Genomic DNA, 14,702 nt, shown 5'->3' on the forward strand with positions numbered 1-14,702 from the left:
TTAAGCGAGCGAATTTTTTTGTTCACCTGGGGCTTTTTAAAACATTTTGTTCTTATTTTTTTTAGTTTAGAAGTTTGATTATTATATTGTAGTGTTTTTAGTGTAATTTTGATAGTGGTTTGAAGGTTTTTGGTAATTAACATGAATTTAATACCAATTTGCAAGTTTTTCAGCTCTTTTGCTGAAATTTTGGCAGCTTTTCTGTTCTTGTTTTACTGCTTCATATGGGATTTGCATAGACGCTTATTAGTTTTGGAGTTTTTAGATACTGACTGATTACAGTTTTTATTGGTATAAAACATTTCTTTTTTGTTGAGAAAAATCACAATAAACATAAATTTTAAAATATTTTTCTATTTTTTTTGCAGTTAGTTTTTTATCGCAGATAAGTTTTGTAGACTATTATGTCTTGCTTGTTGTTTTGTGAGCAGTTTGAATACTTTATATCCTCTAATGAACTGTTTTTGGCTTTATGTGCTCTCGTAATATCAAAAAATTGATAAACTCTTTCAAGATTTTTTTCCAGTTGATTTTGGATGCTTTTTGTATTCTTTAAATTTCTTTAGTATTTGGGGATGTCTATGGTTCAAATTATTGTTTTTGCTGCCTTTTGATGGTTTTGATTTCAGTTTTGATTTCTTTTCGTAATTATAATTGAGTAATTTTTATGCAGATTTTGGCACATTTTTGTCTTTTTGCTTATTTTTGCTAATATTGTGCTTTTTGAAACTTTTTGCTGTTCAATCTTTTATTCAGAGCCGTTTTAGAGCTGTTGCTTGAAGTCACTGAAAGCTAGTCAGGGCACTTTTCTTTGAAAAATAATACAAATTTCTTAACTTTTTTTCGTTCTTCAAGGTGTTGGATGATTGGTGTATGCTTCACAAGAAGTAGTAGAAGTGTTTTAAAATAATGGTTTGGAAATATAATTGGGGCATTTTATCCATTATGTGTTGCCGAATTTTGATGAAATTTTGCGGAATCTTTTGATTTTGTTCTTCAGATGCTTTACCATCTTTTCTGGTCAAATACATTTCCATGTCCATTTTCATGTTACTGTTCAGTGTTAGTGTTATTGAGTAGGATAATCACTATGTCCTTTAGGGTGGCCATTTTTTCCTTTGAGCATTTTAGGCGTTTACGGAATTCTTCCGGCTTTTTCAGATCTTTCAAATTCTTTCTATGAAGTCAAATTGGAGTGATGATTTTGGTCTCGCCGAAACAGGAAGTGGAGCGAAAAAGCGAGTGGTTTTGTGGCGTGATTTTTTTGCTCTATTTTTAACGTGGTGTTAGAATATAATATTTGAACAAAAATTTGTTTTCTCGCTAGTGGTTTTTTACATGTGGCATTTTCACATTGATTTCTACTGGTTTTAAAATTTTTTTTTTGGATTTGTTTTATATATGGTTTTCATGATCTAATCCTTGCCAATTCTAGGTCTAGGTTTTTGATTTAGTCAATAAAAATTTTTTGAATTTTATGTCGAGACTTTTCCTGGTTGTTCGCCGAACAAAAATTTGTTTTGCTTTACCTTAGTTCTCAGCTCGTTCAACCTTTTGCATAGAATCTTTTTGACTTTTATAGTCCAGTTTCATTCTGAGCTCATTCTGCTCACATCGCTATTAAAGAACATTTGCGCAGAAGAGCAATCTCGAATGAATGGGTTAATAAAAAATGAAATCAGGAATAGAAAGGATAAACCTATGAATCCCAGTTTTATATGCTCGCTACCTGAACTTAGCGTTTTTTAAGTCTTGGCTACCATCTCTAGTGCTTATTATTGATTTGGATACTAATCCCTGTATCGTCTCATTAAGAAACATGAGTATGTCTAACTAACAAATCCAAATAGAATAGTGTGCACTTTAAAAACGTATTGCAAAATTGTCTTTCATTTTTCTGTTCTATCAATTTCTCGGTTATGGAAATCAATTGCGGCTATTTTTTCCTGCAATTTGTCGGTTGTTCTAAATTGCCTTCTGAGGTATTTACAAAAGTGCGCTGGTTTGGTTTTCAAAACGCAATGAATTACCGACTTCGTATTTGAAGTTTCCGGCTCTCAAGTATTTTGTTTATTGAGCAAAAATCCCTCTCTGGGTGTTCATAAAACTGAGATAAAAACATTAGTAGTAATATATAGCTGTATTGGGATGGGGGGGTTATCCAGCCATGAGGATAATAGGGTATAGAATGTATGATAGTATGGAGTGGTATATCCCATGAGGATAATATGAAGTGGTATATCCCATGAGGATAATATGGAGTGGTATATCCCTTCTGATATACATGTAAATTGAGAAGGAAGAATTGCCGCGACTGAACTTGCATTTGAATTGTTCATGGTAATTGAGAAGGAAGAATTGCCGTTATCAAACTTGCATTTGAAACGATTATTTACCGAGCTCTTGATTTATGTGAAAACGGATCGAACAACAATTTCTTATTTTGTTTTTCCAACTGTAAACCAAACATATTGAAACAATTAATTGCTTCACAAAATCCAAACTGCGGAACACTTTGAAAACAGGTTCTGAAACTTGAAGTTATACCAAAATTCGCGTACAAGCAATAATTTACCTCACAAAATCAAACTGCGGAACACTTTGAAAACACTCTCTGAAACTTTAAGTTATACCAAAAATCACGTACAAAATTGCGTAGAAGTGGAAACTAAGTTAAGTTTATTTGAATTAATTTAGCAAGCAACAAAACGCTCAGCGTTTGGTTTTGCTATGAGTTTTAATCACTGCTGTCACTTGCTTCAAAGTTAATGAGGGAGCACTGAAAATGATCATCTTCAGAACTGCTGCTCCTATCGAAATCAACAACGTCAGAATCACTAATTTCCTCCTCAGTAGTAGCTCTAGCAACAATCATTCCCGGGTCGGGTGGTGTCCCTATTTCTGCTATATCAAGCATTTGATTCATATGTTCACTTATATGTTTTCTCATTCTTTTTGCTGGAGGAGGAATGGGGCTGGGAGGTGTCGGATAATCCCAGTCGACATTAGCGTCATTGTCTCTACCATTGAAAATTCTACTTAAATTTTCTTCTGAGACTGATTTGTAATCCCAACTTATTTCACTGTCCTCTTTCTCATTATCGAACCAGCTATATGAATCAGTATCACTCTCTGTTGTAGATTGCGAACTGTTCCTTATAGAATAATGCCCAAATGGCAGTGTACTCAAACCATCAGCGAGAATGTATCGTTTATTGTCGTACGCTGAGAGGGACATTTTTTTTCGGATACTGTTTTTAGAATATGGTTTTCGGACTTTATTCTATTACTTATTGCGCGATATGGTTTTGCCGTAACCAGTGTAGACTTGTAGAGCTCGTGTGTCAACAACATCTGGGCAGCTTTTGTTACCCCTTTCGCCGACAGCTTTCTACAACCTGGAATAAAACAAGAGCAGATCAACGTCGAGTCTCAGGTGAGTTCTTACTTCATCATGCAAAGAAAAAAAGTGATTCTCGGGGAATAAAAGTGGTTCTCGGGGAATAAAAGTATATTTGTAATTTAATACTTACTTTTAGAAGTTATTGAATACATTTTGGGCTTCAAGCATATAAATTCCGAGATATAGTCACCAGCGAATTCATCCCTGAACTTGAGAACTGTGCTGTGGTTAATATCGGAGTAGAGCGGATGATTGTCCGAATAGTTTGAAAAATCGAATTCTGTACAAACTTCATTCTTTGCCAAGTCGGCATAGAGGTCAGTCGTCTCAACTTTATACAATAGACTGTCGGTATCAGAGTACAAGAGTGAGCACCGAAATTTTGCGCGCATAACATCATAGTGGAACCCGTACAAATATAGTTTTGAAAGATACAAGATGGTCGCCCCGACAATAGTTGGTGATGTCCATTTAATAACTTTTGGTCGAGAACAGATCGCTGCCATGTTTTCGCCGAATATTTTAAATTTGTCAAACTCGAATTTTGATGTAAGTTTTGCAGTTTTTTCGGCATCCCGTGTTATGTCTACTTTCAGTCGTCTTCGTTTTGACTCAATTGTTTTCCCATAAACCGAGTTGTTCATCAATTTATAGTAGTTCTGTTCAAATCTGTTAGTTGCTTTTTTTCTCATGGCGCTGTTTAAGGTAATGTACGGTTCAAGCCACTTTGATTGTGTTAATTTGAGAATTCTGTGTACTTTTTTGATACGCAACCCAAGTCGAACATAGAATTGCAGTAGTTTGTAGTGTAGGACATATTTGCTTTGTCAAACATAGTTTGTAGTAGTTTGTTTACTTTCTTTTCCGGTAAATTGTAACGCTGTTTAACCTCTAACTGATAATCGCTTTGCCAGTCGTCCTTTACTAGTGTTTTTTCTGGTGCCAATGGGTAGTCCTGCTGTTGATCATGTATATCACTTGGGTATTCTAAATCGACTTCACAGAAATACCCAACTGAAGAGCTATCAGAGTGGTGTAGTAGTTCGTTTGAGATGTCGAAATTAAAACAAAAATCACCAACGGGTAGCATCTCCTCCTGCATAACTCCACCATATAATTTATTAGCGTCCACCATTAGCACAAATGTGGACGTTTCCTCGGAGTTGAACCCAGACAGGTAGCGGTTGTTTGCTTTAAAATGTCGACTTTCGAAAACAGGTTATACCCCCGCGTATCGCTGGCTCTATCATGTCCAGATGTTCCCGTTCAGTGAATAACTGAACTTCAGCTTTGGTGATACGAAGTGCGGCATCTTTTGCCATGTTAGGGTCAGTGAAGAACTGTACAACATCAAGCTTGTAAGTTTTGAAACTAATTTTCCGACGATACTCGTAGCAGCAAGCTAATAAAGCACAATCTAATTTTAGATAGGCATCATGATAATCCTGCATGGTTTTTTACCCAAGCAAGTTCCCCATTCTGTTTGCATGATTCCATTCGTTTTGCTTAATTGTTGTGCCATTTAGTGAGTTTTTCCATGCTTCTATTGGAGGCAAACTATCTTCCGATTCCGGAGAACTTTGTCCGATTCGACATGTATGAATATGGGTAGTAACCTTTTTGCTTGAGCTGGTCAAAGTGGTCACTAGGGGTTTCATTGAACATAACTTCCAAAATGCCGAATTCCGATTGCCGTAAAGTTTCGGTGAGTTTTTCTAGAGATGCGTTAAAAAGCTTGTACGAGTCAACAAACCTTAGGAACTCATACACTGGAACAGTTTGCCCATCCCTTTTCATCGTGTCCACTTGAACACCTAATTGCATCGAGATATATTTCTCGTTAGTTGCTGGTATTACGCTTATTGTTGTAGATGGCTCACATTCCTGCAATGTCAGACAGATATGGTGGAGATCGTAATTTTGTATGTTGTGCCCAGTTACGGGAATGAATTTTGACGTTCTTCGTAGTCGGTTGCATTGCGGATGGGCCCAGCCCAGAAATTCGCCACTTTAGTGGCAGTGGTCAAGGTTTTTTTCGTCATTTTCATCAAAATCATTTTCGCAAATCCAACAAGCAACACTTTCTGTTTGTCCAAGTTTTGATCTGTCTCCACAAAAATACGGATGTTTTTGTTTCTGCTTGTGAATATCATTCGCCAACTTGTGAAGCACTTTCAAAAAAAATCTCCATACAATTTTCGGAGCTATCTAAGTGGGTATACTTGGGCTTCGGGTTGTTATGCTCAACAACAGTCAGAGCGAAACCGCAGGGCTCATGAATCTCTATGGCGTATGATGAGGAGACGTTTCCACTAAGTGAACAAGTAGGGACTGGCCGTAGGAAAGATTTAAAATCATAGTAAATTACCAATGGGGCAAACCAGAGGGCAGACCAGTTGTTAAATTTGTAGATATTGCTGTTTTCGCTGGGCATTCGAACAAGGGTTGGTGAATGATCTTTGCACCTTTCAACGTGTTCATCGAAAGCGGTGACACCGTCATAACATAACCAGAAGCAGTTTCTGCATAAAATCAGGTAACTACGATACCTCACTGACCGTAGAAAGCGATAAAGTTTGCACATGTCCTTGATAAGAACATAGTGACGTTTATCTGAATCGTAAAGTAGCAGTAAATCAATAACCAATTCCTCTGCAATCTTTTTTGTTGAAATTAGTATATGAAACTGATCTTTTTTGTGGTAACCAAACGCGTTAACTTGAACAGAATTAAGTTCCTCAAACTTGTTGAGACTACTAAGACCCATTGGCATCTGAAAATTGCCCGCTGGGAAAAGCGACTTCAGGTCTTTATAAGTTTCGGGATTTGTCGCTCTCAAAGTATCGTTTTGACCGTCAACTTTCATGCCAATATTTTCCTTCAGACATCTAGCTGCTATATAACAATAGACAAAGCAATTATTGTCATTGTGGTTTCGAATATTTAGAACAGCTTGGCATGTGGATAACTCATAAGGAAGAGCTATGAATGACGATCCCCGAATAGGTCTGTATTGCAAAGTTGAGATGTAAGCGAATCACGCGATCTAGTAGCCATCCACTCCCTGAAGACACGAAAGTAAAGAGAACAGCCAACATTTTTTCCACCATCAGGGAAAATTCGTCGTTTGAGATGCCTCCAGCAATTACTGGGGTCATTAGTGAATTGGCAAATATAACTAAATTTCCGTCGTCTTCATCAGTCTCGTGTTTTGGTTTGAAGAGTGATAGTTCAGCGGAAAATTGAATTTTCTGGGTTCCTGAGCTTAATTTTTGCTCAATAAGTTCTTCTATTTGTGCTCACTTGGACTGCATAAAGGTCTGCAAGTCCAATGACTTTTCTTCATTGTTTTCAGCTTCGATTACAAACGTTTGAAGGTGACCATTAAATGCGGACTGGGAGGGTATTTGTAAAGGCTGGAACTCTTCTCCAAAAACGGGAAGCGAGTGAACAGAGCTCATATGTTGTGCGTAGAGGTGAGAATTGTTAAAACCAAGATAACAAGAACCACAACAATTTGTAAACTTCAAGTGAACTGTTCTCATATGTTCTTCAAGGGGAGACATTTTTCTAGTTGAAAACTCACAAATTGAACATTGATAACGTGGTAAACCGCACTCATCGAGATGAAATCGTGTTTCATGTCGCGATTTTTTTCCCGGTGTACTAAACGTTGAAGGGCAAAAGCGGCAAGAATAAGTCATTTCAAAAGCAGTTATCAGAAGTAAATAAATGAAGTTGGATAAACGGTTTGTTTAATAATATTCGTTACTCTGCAATAAAATTCAGTTCTGTGATACTCAGTTTCATTCGTTACGACTCAATACATGTTAACAGTGTTTTGAAAATGGGACTGAAATAGGGCGGCAAATTTGATATTCAAATTGAACGTACTTCTGTAGGCTAATTTTGGCGCGCGCTTCAACTCCAAATTTAGCTCGACCTCGAAAGACTTTGTCTTTTCTTAAAACTATTATCCCGGCTTTCTTATTATCCCTAATTTATTTGAAGCTAAGGCTCAAAAGGAATATTCACTAGATAGGGCGCCAAATTTGAATTTCAGAATAGCGGCCTCTGGTTGACTGGAATCGGTGGGAAAATGGTTTCGAAATTTTATTAAAATTAAACGCAAAAAAGATTTAAAACACTTTGCGAATTCAAAAGATGTGCTAGTAGACCCTCAGAGGGGTCATACCGAGTATTTTTGTTCATGGATTACTTCAAATAATGCAATTAAAAAAGCGGAAAAGCATGTTACTTTTTGAATTTTTTCGAAAAAGTGTCACTTTAGACCTCATCTATAACGGGTGGTTAGAGTTGTCCTACGCTGTCAAGTGTGATGAGCAAAATTGCTCCCCGGGCCGAAAAATATAGGACAGCACTAAAAAATTTGCTCGAAAACAAACAGAAAAAAAGTTTTTTTTTCTGTCAATCATTATAAATCAATGTCATTAAATGACAATTACATGACAGAAACATGTGTCTTTTTTCTGAAGCCTTTTTCGATGACAGTTGTTATGATAGAAGTTGATGCCGTGGGCCCACAATGTGCAAAATTGCAAAGAAACGCGATCTAACATCTGTCCTTAGGGTACGTCATATGCTAATTAATGCCAGATGTTAATGTGACATTGATGACCAGATGTTTTGGAAATCGGTGAAGGAGCCATTTTTCGGCCATGATGCTTTTGACCAAAAACATCCAGCATGTTCCCACAAAGACATTGCTGTAAAAAAATTCCAACTTTTTTCATTAATTAGCAATTATGTTAATTAGTCGCTAATTAGCCGTTAATTAGGCGCTAATTATCTCAGTAACGGTTACGTTAAATTTGACGAGCGTGATGAGATGTTTTGTAGGACACAGTGTGCTGAAGACCTCTGCACCATCGGTTTCATCCCAAGTGTTTTTTCAAGCCCTCATTTTTGGGGTCAAAAGTCAGAGGTCATCTGTCAAAAAAATTATCAATTTTTTCAAAGTTTTTTTTCCCAAACCTGCTTTTTTTACCCTGTTGAACGAGAGCCCAAAGCTAGGAGGTGCTGCTAGAGGACCTTATAACTTTTATTAACTCAGCCTAAGGACATCATTTTGGTTTTAAAGTACAATTTTTTGATTTTTTTCTGTGAGATTGCAATTTTTTGACAATTTTTTGGGCCAAAAAACGTACACATTTTGCAAAATAAAATTATTGTTAATTCCGAAAAACTTAAGGTTTAACATACAGATGTTAACAAATTTGATTGATTCAATACTCTTAATCTGGATATTTTAGCTCAAAAACTAACCACTCCATAGTGGTTGTATTACATTTAATCCTGCTAGGAAAATAATATGTGTGATTGCGTCATAGGGGAGAGTGAAAATTTTCCCTGAACAAGTTTGAACTTGATCAATTACTTGAATTATATTTTTGTCTGTGTTTTGAATTGAAAGACAAAACAGTCTTCAAAAAATGTTATATTACAAATTCGAGAAATGTAAAATACGTAATTTGTATAACACACGCACACGCACAACTTCACATCTCTAAATTGAAACAGTTTTTAGATAAAAGTAAAAGTTTCAAGTTTTAATTAAGTTAATTTAATCGAATAAGTCCATCAAAGAATTTTCTGGTCGTCGCTTTTTGGTGCACTGCTAACGTTTGGAGTCTCTGAACAAGTGGTTGTTTGAAAACTGTCGCTCAGAACCTCTCGCTTTGGCGTTTGAAAAGTTGTTCCGGACAGAACGTTCTCGTCAAAGTTATCGAAATTGTTTGGAGGGTTGTTGTTGTTGTGAATTCCAGCGAAGAGAGATGTGCTAGGTATCGGCATAACAGTTGGACTTGGGTCAACTGCTGGTGTTGTGGGTAGACTAGCTAGTTTTGTCTCAATGTCTGGTGAAGACGGTGAAGTTTTGATCCCCCAAAAATTGCCAAGATCGTCACAAGCTTGATAAGCTCCGAGTTGATTTTCAAACAAAGGTAAACCGGTAGAAAATCCGTTTTATTTCATCAGGTAATGTGTCCATATTACAATCTTGAAATGCTGGCAGCACGTTTGCAGGTAGTTGGCCACCAGAAGTAATAATCGTGCTTTCGGATGGGTCGGTTTTCTCGGGTAGGGCGGCAATTGCATTTAAAAGAAGCTTTGGAAGAAGGCAGTGATGGTAAATGTGCCACACATCGTCGTTTTCGTTGTTGAATAAGAACCACAAAATTTTCATAAACTGTCTGATGAACTAATGTTCTTTCCCAATAAGCCTCGGACTCTGCGAGAATTTTAACCGACATTTTAAAAGTTAAGTGTTTAAAGATTTCAGTTAAACAGATTCGAATTTGTTGCTTGAAACAAACTGAAATTTGACTCAACACATATATGAATGCCGCCGAATTATAGCTCAGGGTTTCTGTGTACAACTTCTGCAATAGTTTCATGTAAGCTAGGGGTCACATCTGTTTTTAATTTCCTAGTTTATATGGGCGCTTTATGCATGTGAAATTGTTCAAGAGATCACATTCGTGCATCATATGTTTGCCATAAAAATCCTAATGAACAGACTCAAGTACGCCGTAGGCGTACTTGAGACTGTATTCGCCAATCATTTGTTTTTAATTGAGTGTTTGATGACACATGTGTAATCCCAGCTTGACGTCGCCATTGAGTTGGAGCGCTCACAACTTTATTTGAAAGAGATAAAATTTTGTTGCGCCATGCCTTTCACTTCCACGAAAGACACAGAATTTGGCGATTGTTATTTCGACATTTCGAAAACTGATAAGCGCTTAATCAGAGCAACTGTGAAAACGTATGAAAGGACGGGGACCTATGTGTTTCTAAAATTGTACAAGAAAGCGGAAAGCGATTACGAATTTCAGCAGAGAGTTTCTCTAACTGTTCAAGAATTTGAGAACTTGATTGAAAAGTCAGCTGATATATCAAATTGAACGTACTTCTATAGGCTAATTTTGGCGCGCGCTTCAACTCCAAATTTAGCTCGACCTCGAAAGACTTTGTCTTTTCTTAAAACTATTATCCCGGTTTTCTTATTATCCCTAATTTATTTGAAGCTAAGGTACAAAAGGGATATTCACTAGATAGGGCGCCAAATTTGAATTTCAAAATAGCGCCCCCTGGTTGACTGGAATCGGTGGGAAATTAGTTTCGAAATTTTAGTAAAATTAAACGCAAAAGATTTAAAACACTTTGCGAATTCAAAAGATGTGCTAGTAGACCCTCAGAGGGGTCATACCGAGTATTTTTGTTCATGGATAACTTCAAATAATGCAATTAAAAAAGCGGAAAAGCATGTTACTTTTTGAATTTTTTCGAAAAAGTGTCACTTTAGACCTCATCTATAACGGGTGGTTAGAGTTGTCCTACGCTGTCAAGTGTGATGAGCAAAATTGCTCCCCGGGCCGAAAAACATAGGACAGCACTAAAAAATTTGCTCTAAAACAAACAGAAAAAAAGTTTTTTTTTCTGTCAATCATTATAAATCAATGTCATTAAATGACAATTACATGACAGAAACATGTGTCTTTTTTCTGAAGCCTTTTTCGATGACAGTTGTTATGATAGAAGTTGATGCCGTGGGCCCACAATGTGCAAAATTGCAAAGAAACGCGATCTAACATCTTTCCTTAGGGTACTTCATATGCTAATTAATGCCAGATGTTAATGTGACATTGATGACCAGATGTTTTGGAAATCGGTGAAGGAGCCATTTTTCGGCCATGATGCATATGACCAAAAACATCCAGCATGTTCCCACAAAGACATTGCTGTAAAAAAAATTCCAACTTTTTTTTTCATTAATTAGCAATTATGTTAATTAGTTGCTTTTTTAACTCAGCCTAATGACATCATATTGGTTTTAAAGTACAATTTTTTGATTTTTTCTGTGAGAGATTACAATTTTTTGACAATTTTTTGGGCCAAAAAATGTACACATTTTGCAAAAAAAAATTATTGTTAATTCCGAAAAGCTTAAGGTTTAACATAGTGGTTGTAGTACTTGAAATCCTGCTAGGAAAATAATGTGTGATTGCGTCATAGGGTAGAGTGAAAATTTTCCCTGAACAGATTTGAACTTGATCACTTACTTGAATTATATTTTTGTCTGTGTTTTGAATTGAAGGACAAAAGTCTTCAAAAAATGTTATTACAAATTTGAGAATTGTAAAATACGTAATTTGTATAACACACGCACACGCACAACTTCACATCTCAAAATTGAAACAGTTTTTAGATAAAAGTAAAGTTTCAAGTTTTAATCAAGTTAATTTAATCGAATAAGTCCATCAAAGAATTTTCTGGTCGTCGCTTTTTGGTGCACCACTCACGTTTGGAGTCTCTGAACAAGTGGGTGTTTGAAAACTGTCGCTCAGAACCTCTCGCTTTGGCGTTTGAAAAGTTGTTCCGGACAGAACGTTCTCGTCAAAGTTATCGAAATTGTTTGGAGGGTTGTTTTAGTGAATTCCAGCGAAGAGAGATGGGCTAGGTGTCGGCGTAACAGTTGGACTTGGGTCAACTGCTGGTGTTGTGGGTAGACTAGCTAGTGTTGTCTCACTGTCTGGTGAAGACGATGAAGTTTTGATCCCCCACAAATTGCCAAGATCACGACAAGCTTGATAAGCTCCGAGTTGATTTTCAAACAAAGGTAAACCGGTAGAAAATACGTTTTATTTCATCAGGTAATGTGTCCATATTACAATCTTGAAATGCTGGCAGCACGTTTGCAGGTAGGTGGCCACCAGAAGTAATAATAGTGCTTTCGGATGGGTCGGTTTTCTCGGGTAGGGCGGCAATTGCATTTATAAGAAGCTTTGGAAGACAGTTTTGGTAAACGTGCCACACATCGTATTGTTTTCGTTGTTGAATAAGAACCACAAATTTTTCATAAACCTTCTGATAAACTAATGTTCTTTCCCAAGAAGCCTCCGACGTTGCGAAAATTTTAACCGACATTTTAAAAGTTAAGTGTTTAAAGAATTCTGTTAAACAGATTCGAATTTGTTGCTGGAAACAAACTGCAATTTGACAACACATATATCAATGCTGCCGAATTATAGCTCAGGATTTCTGTGTACAACTTCTGCAATAGTATCATGTAAGCTAGGGGTCACATCTGTTTTTATATTTGAGCCAACATACACTCACAATTTTAACTTGAGCGTACCAAAGATTGTTATCTAGGGTTACATCTGTTTTCAATTAACTGTTGTTATATATTGTGTTCAATGTGTAGTTTCTTATCTGAGGTCACATGTGCTTTTAATTTGTAGTGTATATGGTTGCTTTATGCCTTTGAAGTTGTGTTCCACATGTAAGTTTATCTGAGGTCGCATCTGTTTCTAATTTCCTAGTTTATATGAGCGCTTTATGCATGTGAAATTGTTCAAGAGATCACATTCGTGAACCATATGTTTGCCATAAAAATCCTAATGAACAGACTCAAGTACGCCGTAGGCGTACTTGAGACTGTATTCGCCAATCATTTGTTTTTAATTAAGTGTTTGATGACACGTGTAATCCCAGCTTGCCGTCGCCATTGAGTTGGAGCGCTCACAACTTTATTTGAAAGAGATAAAATTTTGTTGCGGCATGCCTTTCACTCCCGCTAAAGACATAGAATTTGGCGATTGTTATTTCGACTTTTTGAAAACTGATAAGCGCTTAATCAGAGCAACTGTGAAAACGTATGAAAGGACGGGGACCTATGTGTTTCTAAAATTGTTCAAAAAAGCGGAAAGCGATTACGAATTTCAGCAGAGAGTTTCTCTATCTGTTCAAGAATTTGAGAACTTGATTGAAAAGTCAGCTGATATACGCTCTCAGTTCACCCAAGAGGAATTAAGAAAACCACCTCCAGCAAAGAAACTACGATTCCAACAAAAGTCAGAAGAAATTCCAACACCAGCAACAAAAATGGTTGAGGCGATGTACGAGCGCTCACCAAATTACTTTAAACAATTTCAAAAACAGTTCAAGTTTCAGATTGTCGTAGAGAAACCTACCCTTTCTAACACAAATGTTTATGCAGTGTGTGCCCATTTTGATTCTGAGTTTTGCGGTTTAGTAACTAACCATGATCACGTTTTGCTTGATACAACAAGTTTCGAAAAGGAAACTTTGAAACGAAACCAGAATTTTCCTGTGCCTTGTATTTTTACAACCTTCCAATTCTTATTTTCGACTGCAACAACTTTGGAGACTAATGGAGACGTTTTTACAAAGCTCAAATTGGCGGTTGAATTCAACAACTCCGCAGATAAAGTTGACTCACAGACAGTACGCAAACAACTGCCAGCTTTTGCCTGCCACAGTAATGTGACAAAAAGCAATGCAAAACAAGCGAATATGAATCAAAAACCCTGTGCGAAGATGCCAGTAGTTGCTCAAAAGACTATCTACAACGCCCGTCCTCCATCGAAACAAGTTCAAACTCATTTTGTTAATAGTGAAACTATCCCTGGTCCTGAGTTGAAAATATTTTGCCTGGTCCTCATTCTGGTGCTTTTTGTCAAATTATGGATATTTTTGTTAGTGGATACGGAAAACTGAATATTGATACTGATTTGTTGAGTGTTCGCCTTGTGTATGAAGAAAAAACTAAATTTTGAAAAAAAAACAATTTATTGCAATCAAGGAAAGGTTAATACATCATATGAAAAGCAAAGCGAATTAATTGAGCATCACTCAGTTTTACAATTTTTTGTGAATTAAAAATATGATGAGCTATATAAATACAAAAAAGTCCACAATTTTTTGAGTTTTTTTACTTTGAATTGGCTGATCCTTCAGTAATTGATAAATTTTTGCCTTTTCTTCTATAGAAATTATTCTTTCGTAGACATCTTTGTATGACGAAATAGACTGTCCGAGAGGATCAGCAAAGAACAATTGACCCTCCTCCTCTTTCTGGCACAATAGTAACCAATGGGTACCAAAAGTTTCTGCAGTTGCTGCGTTAACATTTAAAAACTGTTTGGTTTCAACTTTTGGTGAAAATTATTTGCAGCGAAGACACCCAGAAACTTATGCTTGAGTAAAGCACATCTTTGAATTAGATCATTGATATCGTCTTCGTCCATTTTTAGTTTGTCAAAATGTGATTCTTTGATACTCTTCTTGCACTATCAACAAAAATTGTACTAGCTTTTTCACCAATAATGAAATTTTCAATATTGTCTGGTAAGGCCACAGAAAATTTTATCTCAACAGATATTGAACAGTTTGTCAGTTCAGAGTGAATAAAGTCATGGGATTCTTGTTAGGTACTGGTCAAATCAAAAACCATTAAGAAATGGTTTGGGTA

At 36.5% G+C, this 14,702-nt stretch overlaps 1 protein-coding gene across 1 annotated transcript in view; it reads left to right on the plus strand.

The window, feature by feature from the left end:
• The window catches only part of LOC142349780 (E3 ubiquitin-protein ligase UBR3-like), a 161,360-nt gene that overhangs the window by 27,961 nt on the left and 118,697 nt on the right, over positions 1-14,702 (plus strand). The window lies entirely within an intron of this gene.

Source organism: Convolutriloba macropyga, chromosome 11 (assembly GCF_964194025.1).
Source record: "Convolutriloba macropyga chromosome 11, txConMacr16.3, whole genome shotgun sequence".
In the NCBI taxonomy this organism is placed as follows: domain Eukaryota; kingdom Metazoa; phylum Xenacoelomorpha; order Acoela; family Convolutidae; genus Convolutriloba; species Convolutriloba macropyga.